This window comes from Octopus bimaculoides, chromosome 1 (assembly GCF_046866305.1).
Source record: "Octopus bimaculoides isolate indiv1 chromosome 1, ASM4686630v1, whole genome shotgun sequence".
Classification (NCBI taxonomy): domain Eukaryota; kingdom Metazoa; phylum Mollusca; class Cephalopoda; order Octopoda; family Octopodidae; genus Octopus; species Octopus bimaculoides.
Genome location: NC_142928.1, coordinates 82,221,998 through 82,230,049, shown reverse-complemented (window position 1 = coordinate 82,230,049; position 8,052 = coordinate 82,221,998).

The following is an 8,052-nucleotide window of genomic DNA, read 5'->3' as shown; positions in this document are numbered from 1 at the left end:
TAAAAGCTTAAGGAAAATTATAAAGACATGCCTATTGCAATGTGTATTCCAGAATCACAACAAACACTAACAATTAAATAGATATTATCATAGTAATGTAACATCTTCATTATAACTATTTATGATGCTTAACAGATCAAGTATGATGCTGGCATCATACTTAATTTGTTAAGTATGATACTTAAAAACATAGGATATATATATATATATATATATATATATATATATATATATATATATATATATATATATATATATATATATATATATATTTCTTTCCTTTCCTGAGCGTCCAGTAACACAATATCTGTATCACGTCCTCGCGTTGTTGCTTTCTGTTGTTTTTTTGTCGTTTTTCTTGTTTGAACTCTCTCCTCTCTCTCTCTCTCTCTCTCTCTATATATATATATATATATATATATATATATATATATATATATATATATCTATATATATATATATATATATTGGCTTGTCCGGAAAGTTCGTGCCGATTTTTAAAGGAAAGAAAAAGGTCAATAAATACTCGACATTACATTTTTAATCAACCAAATATGAACCATTTTGTTGCACAATGCCTCTCCATCTTTCCTTTAACTTGAAAATACCCTCTTCCCAGAATTGAGGTGGTTTCAGGGCAAAGAATTCATCAAGGTATCTTTTTACGTCCTCCAAGGAATTGAAATTTTTACCATTAAGACTATTCTGCAGAGACCTGAATAAGTGGAAATCCTAAGGAGCAATATCTGGTGAATATGGAGGGTGGGGTAACACATCCCAGCCGAAGTGCAGCAATTTTTGTCTGGTTCCCAAAGAAACGTGCGGTCTTACATTATCATGTTGGAAAACAACACCCTCCCTGTTGGCCAATTCTGGACGTTTCTCTTGAATTGCTGCTTTTAACTCGTCCAGTTGTGTGCAGTATTTCTCAGAATTAATTGTCTGGTTACTTGGGAGAAGCTCATAGTACAGAATTCCTTTCCAATCCCACCAGACACAAAGCAAGATTTTTTTAGGGTGAAGATCCGCTTTTGGGGTGGCTAAGGGTGGCTCATGTCGCTTACTCCAGGATCGCTTTCTCTGAACATTTTGGTAGATAATCCATTTTTCATCACCTGTCACAATTTGCTTTAAAAAATACGCGTTTTCATTCCATTTATAAAGTGAATCACAGATGGAAATGCAATCCAAAAGGTTCTTCTCTCTCAACTCATGTGGTACCCAAACATCGTGGCGATTTGTGTACCCAAGCTTTACCAGGTGCTCATGAACGACGGATTTTGATAGGTTGAGGCTTTCTGCCAATTCTTGGGTTGTGCAATGTGGGTTATTCTCAATTAATGACTTGATTTGGTCATCATCTGTAGTGGATGGTCTGCCTGGTCGCTCTTTATCAATGAGGCTACAATCTCCAGCTAGGAACCTTGCGAACCACTTCCGTACAGTTCTTTCGGATAAAGAAACATCACCGTAAACTGCGCATATTTCTTTGGTTGCTTGTGAGGCATTTTTCCCTTTACGGAAAAAGAAAAGCATCAAGTGCCGAAAATGAACTTTCTTATCTTCCATTTTAAAGGGTTACAGAATTAACACAGGTTATAGGAACATAAACCTTCTTCCACGAAAAGATAGCTTAAACTGTGCTCTAAATGGAGGTGTAGTCAAATCCTATTTTATGGACTCAACCATGTTCTAAAATAAGTCGAAAGGTAAGCTACTATAAATCGGCATGAACTTTCCGGACAACCCAATATATATATATATATATATATATATATATATAGAGAGAGAGAGAGAGAGAGAGAGAGAGAGAGAGAGAGAGAGAGAGACAGAGACAGACAGACAGACAGACAGACAGAGACAGACACAGACAGACAGACAGACAGACAGACAGACAGACAGACAGACAGAGACAGAGAGGGAGATTCAGATGAATATGGTACTTAAGTTGAGGCACCTTATATAGAAAGGCTACTTATAAAGGCCCTTGTAAATACTAAGATCAGGAGGGTAGAGAGCACTTTAAGAAAAGGGATAAATCAAGTAATTTCAAAAGACCATTTCAAACAATATTGCCATATTATATAAAGTTAAAATTTAGGGTAGTCAGGAAGATTATCAATAATGATATTATAACAAAAGGATAAAATTTCTGTGAATACTTTTGAGTATATACCAAATCTTACCACAATAAGTACCCTTAGGAAACTATAAATATCATGTATTGAGTAACAATAACTTCTAAAATCTGTAATATACCTCTTAGTTTTAAAATTAGTATATAATTAGAATGTCCTATAACATCCATGTTCCTTTAACTAATACCAGGTATCAGTTTTTATTGATACTAGCTAAATAAGTATATAAATAATTTTTAGTTAGTATACTTAAATTATTATACATTTTCTATAAATCTTCTCTATTGATGTAAATAAGGTATACACTTTATCATGTTTTTAGTGATTATGTCATTTTATTCCTTTTCTCTGGTGTTCTGCCCTACCTGATTATTTTATAATAGCCTTTATTTATTTATAAAATAAATCTAATTTTTGTACCTCTATAAATTCATACTTAGCTTATATAAAATAATACTGGTATATTCACTACTTAAAATAAACTGCTTAGATTATAATTTAATTAATATATAGTTAGCATGTTCTTTTACCTCAGTACTCCTTTATTAAATACCGGTAAATACCAATTGATCAATATTCACTGATACCATCTGATAAGTTAGTATTTAAGTATATAATATGTATAAATATTAAACTATTTCTAGATAATTTCTTTTCCTCCCTCTATTGTGGTAAAAGTTTGGTATATACTCAAAAGTATTCAAAAACACTTTTTATCCTTTTGTTATAATATTCTTCTCAATAATCTTCTGAATAACCCTAAACTTTAACTTTATACAATATGACAATATTGTTTAAAATATTTTACTATAGTACCACATAAGATTTTCCCTGTTTCAATATCAATGGTCTACTATTGGCTTGCCCCTTTGTCAGCTAACATCTTGATTTAAGATTTCCTTTACCAAAGCTCATTATATTGCTTCAAATAAATCTTAATAGTCTTTTATGACTATACTCACTATGATTTCTGTTAACTTCCTCAGTCCCCTTCCTAGCAGGCACTACTCCTTGTTCTTTGGACTTAGATATACAAAGATTTGATAAACTAGTCTATAAATTAAAACTGACCCCATAAAACAGTGACAAGCAAAATCTATAACAAGTCTTTCTTCCTGATACCTTAGTAGCTTCTGAGTGGAAGTGAAGGCAGCATGTTCTTTGTCTATCTCCTTACCTTCTTGGAAATTTTAGGTAAAATTATACTAATGTGTCCATCTGTTTTAATTTAATTAAATTCTGTCTTTATGCAGCTGAGGATTGCTCTGCATTTAAACTGATGTAATGATTGCATTGTTCAATTAAATGGAGTTGGTTGAAATGATCGTACTGCATTACCTCTGGAAATCCTTGTTGCTTATTTTTATTATATATATATATATATACAACGATAGATAGATATATATATACAACGATCGACAGTGAGTAGCTCTGTGTCTAAAGAATATATAATTATACATTCTTTAGACACAGAGCTACTCACTGTCGATCGTTGTATTGGCATACACTCAACTGATGAGACAGGTGTTCGGACTGACGGTGATATGGTAAACTAAGTATGTTTTGCTTATTAAAATATTCCTTTTCTAATGCATAAAATTACGTTGCAAAGTCTATAATGAGATATGCATTGTTGAAGTTTTGTAGTACACTTATTCCAAGAACACATACATAAATTCCATGTATCTTCCATGAAAAGTGGATGTATTTGCACTTTCAAATGCATCCCGTGTTATAAACCCCATTAGTGGGGTTAAATAATATTGGAAGATGGTGAAATTTTGGAAATCGTCTTTATTTAGAACCTAGTAGTTATTTTATTTTCATTGAAATTGGAGGTATTTGAAATTTCAAATTTCACAGGGAGCGTCTGCCTCACTTTAAGCCCCCTAATCGCAATGGAAAGTAAATTTTATGTAACTCATCGTCTTTCTCGTAAAATTTTACATGGGAATACATACAACCTGAAAGCAAAATAATAGGAGCTTCCCGTGGAACCATAAATAAAAAGCTCAACAAGGAAATGTTTGTGGAGACACCCACAAATTGTCAGGACAGAACACTTCTCTCTACAGAAATAGAGTAAGTGATTCCGTTCCTCCTTCGTCTCTCTGACAAATATAGTCTTGATCTGAATAGACTGCATAAATGTACGTGGCCTTAGGTTGCCTTGGAAACTGGGCAACCTACTCCATGACGTCAGGTCACGAAGTTTAGATGTAGTGGCTGTCATTGAAACCAAGCTCTCCGACCGACAAGCATTCATGCCCATTTTCGGTGGTTTCGAGATTTACTTATCTCCATGTCAACCGGAAATGGTGGAACTGCGGTGTTGGTCCGGAAACTATTTTCCTGGACCCAGAAGGTAAGTTGATGGTCTTGAATGTGAACAGTAGCGATGGACTGCCTTCGTAATGGCGACTCTTCTGTGTGTACTGGTTCTAGAGCCACTATTGAGGAAACGGGAAGCGTTGAGAGGTATCCCGCACGAACTAGGACGTGGGAGAACTGTGTCAGCATACACAGATGATGTCATAGCAATACTGTCAAACACCAGAATACGACGTAGTGACAGGAGCAAAAATTAATTAGTGGGCCTGCAGCATGACATCTGGAGATCAAGTCCATGTCGTCCAATAATGTCATGGGAGGCTGGACGGAGGGACTGGTTAAATTGCTCGAGGTCTGTTTTTTTTTTGTTGTTTTTCTTTGTCCAGATCTCCAGATTGAGAATTGGGACGAGATGATCTTAGCCAGAAATGGGCCGAAAGTTATCCTTGAAAGGTCGGGTAGAGATAGTGAATGCTTGTATCGCTTCTATTGTATATTACCACCTGACCGTTATGCCTTGCCCCAATTTATGTCTGACCAAACTGGAGCGCATACTCTTCCGCTTTCTGCGGAAGGGACACATTCCACTGGTCAGGCGCTCCATTTGCTGTCAAAAACCACTGAATGGATGGCTGGGCATGCCGTGGTTACTGATGCACAGACATGTGCTGAGGCTACATCCCCAACGCTTCCTTGATGGTGAACAGGTTTGGTTGCCATTTGTCGGACAGGATTTTCGGCAGCTCGTCTCTTTGACTAAACTGCAGTCCTGGATCAAGCGTAGACCGAAGTAGGGCGCCTGGCTCCTAGAATGTCATCAGATGCTCACAGTGCTCTGTCAGTCAGGCAATGCGGTCGGTGGAAGGTCCACTCTGGCGTTTATACAGGGTTAGTGGTAGACATGTACAATGACGTTCTCAGAGAAACGACGAGAATCATCTGGCTGGTCTGTTCCGGAGAACTTTTGGGCCGGAATCATTGGATAATTTCCAGAAATCCTTGGCCTGGCAGTGCTGCCAGGATTGGGGGCACTGCTGGTTCGGGATAAACTCTACAGGCGTGGAAGTACCGTCAGCCAGGCTTGCCAGAGAGGCGCACAGGGCGACGAAACTTCTGCACACACGTCCAGGGCTCGAGTATGGCTGACTTGTGGGTTTATGTCTAACACCTACTGTCACGTGTAGGATGGATCTAGCTCTTGGATGAGTTCACTACGAAGGACAGACAGTGTTTCTTGTGCTGATAGTCTTAGTGAAAGAGGGTAGAGTGAGAAGTACTGCCTCCCAGCAATTTTGTTAAAAGTTAGGTAAATGTTGCAAGAATGGTCCTAGTGAACGGGATTACTCTAAGTATGCGCCTGTCAGCTGAAGGAGAAAGATGTGAAGAAGACACTTGCCCAGGTGGTTAGGGCGACCGTGATTTTGTGGGATTTCCTTGAGCAGCCCTAGGAAATCTCCGTTTTCTGAGTAATTATTAATTCAAATTTTTTATTGTTACTGTTTTTTAATTTTTACATGGTTTTATGTAACCCGACATTGCATTGTCCTGTACCGTCCCTAATGTTTCTGCAAAAATTTAGTAGTCAATAAAGAAAACATTATCATTAGTAGTAGTAGCAGCAGCAGTACTACTAATAGTAGTAGTAGTAGTAGTAGTAGTAGTAGTAAGGTGGCGAGCTGGCAGAATCGTTAGCGCTCCAGACGAAATGCTTAGTGGTATTTCGTCTGCCGCTACACCCCGAGTTCAAATTACACCGAGGTCGACTTTGCCTTTCATCCTTTCAGGGCCAATAAATTAAGTACCAGTTGCGTACTGGGGTCGATCTACTCAACTGGACCCCAGCTCCCTCAAAATTTCGGGCCTTGTGCATAGAGTAGAAAAGATTATTATTATTCAGTAGTCTTATTTTTATCAGATGATTTCACTGCACTACTGAGCGCAGCTCTGTGTGCCTTGGGTAAATGCTGTGGTTTGTTGTGATGGTTTTATTTTTACATATTGAAGGTGTTTTACGTAGGATGTGTGCGGTGTCCAGTAGTGCTATTTTCTAGTCCACGTATTTTTGTTATGTATTTGTCTGAATATTTTTTTTATCATACCTAATGCGCCTAGAATGATATGAATTGTTTCTGTTTTTAGACTCCACATTCAAGTTACCTCTATTTCCAGGTCTTTGTATTTTGAAACTTTCTCCGTCTCATTTAGAAACATTGTCATCTGTTGGTATTGATATATCAATTAGAAAGCATTTTTTCTTGATGATCTCTGACAACTATATCCGGCCTATTGACCTTAATTTTTCTATCTGTGTGTATTGGCATATCCCATAGTATGGTTGCTTTCTCGCTTTCTATGACCTTTTCTGGGGTGTGCCTATACCATCTTTTTTCTGTTGTTATTTCATAGAGTTGGCATAGCTTCCAACTCTGTCGTGTCTGTGAATATATTCCCTCTTAGCCAGGACTGGGCAGCCAGAGACAGTGTGATTTATTGTTTCTTGTCCATCTCCACATATTCTGCCGTTTTAGTATTTCTTTTCATTACATGTTTTTGATAATTTCGGGGGGGGGGGGGCTTTGGTCTTATGCTGCAATTAAAAATCCTTCAGTGTCTGCTTTGAGTCCTGAGCTTCTCAGCCACTGTTGAGATTTTGCTTTGTCTATTTCATTTGCGTTTAGTTTAACCCAGGATTTGCCATGAAGGGGCTTTTCTTGCCATCGTTTATCATGATTCGTTGCTCTTCCAGTTTTAGTTTGGATTTCACTTGTTTTACAGCTTTTGTTGTTTCTTCTTTTCCTTTGTAGTCGTTAGGTATTATGACTTCATTTTTATATATGTCAGCTTCCTTAAAAACTGAAAACAGTTTTTTGTTTAGTTTGTGTTTTGTGGCTATTTGTATTAGTTTTTCTATAATTATTATTATTATCATTTAGTGGTTTCAGGCAAATTTCTTCTGCATCACCTGCTACACCTCCGTGTTGCTGGGGTGTGTGCAACATTGTGTCCTTTTTTGTTGTTAGGAGTGTGCAAACTCTTCTCGGTATTGTATTGCATCAGTATTTTTTTTATAAGGTATTGTTTTCAATTATAAACGTAAATATAACTAAATATAATAATAGAAGCGTTGCCTGTAAAAGAAGTGGACTAGAATGAAAAATCCAGATGCAGAATCCTAAAATATTCATAAGTATTGAACCTTGAAAAGTACAGAGCAAGCAGTAATTAAGCTTGTATTAGTGTTTGTATTGTGTTGTGTGCGTAATGCGTTGGGTAAGAGCCTGCTGGTGGTAATTTATTTCATTGGATATTTACTGTATATAGTGTGTCTTGTGTTTGTGGATTGTTTTGTTCAGGTTGAAGATAATGTTATTTCTATGAAACGTTGTTTAAAAATATTAGCTACGAAAAAATGTGTGGCTTTTAGTGACGAAAAAAGTTGATAAATCAAAAGGTTTTTTTGTCATTTTAAGAGAATATTATTATTTGAATCCAATAAATATTTTGGAAAACACTCTGTCAAAAATATTAAGCATAAAAACGTTTGATTCTTTGTGATTTCATCTTAATTTTTATTATTCTTTTT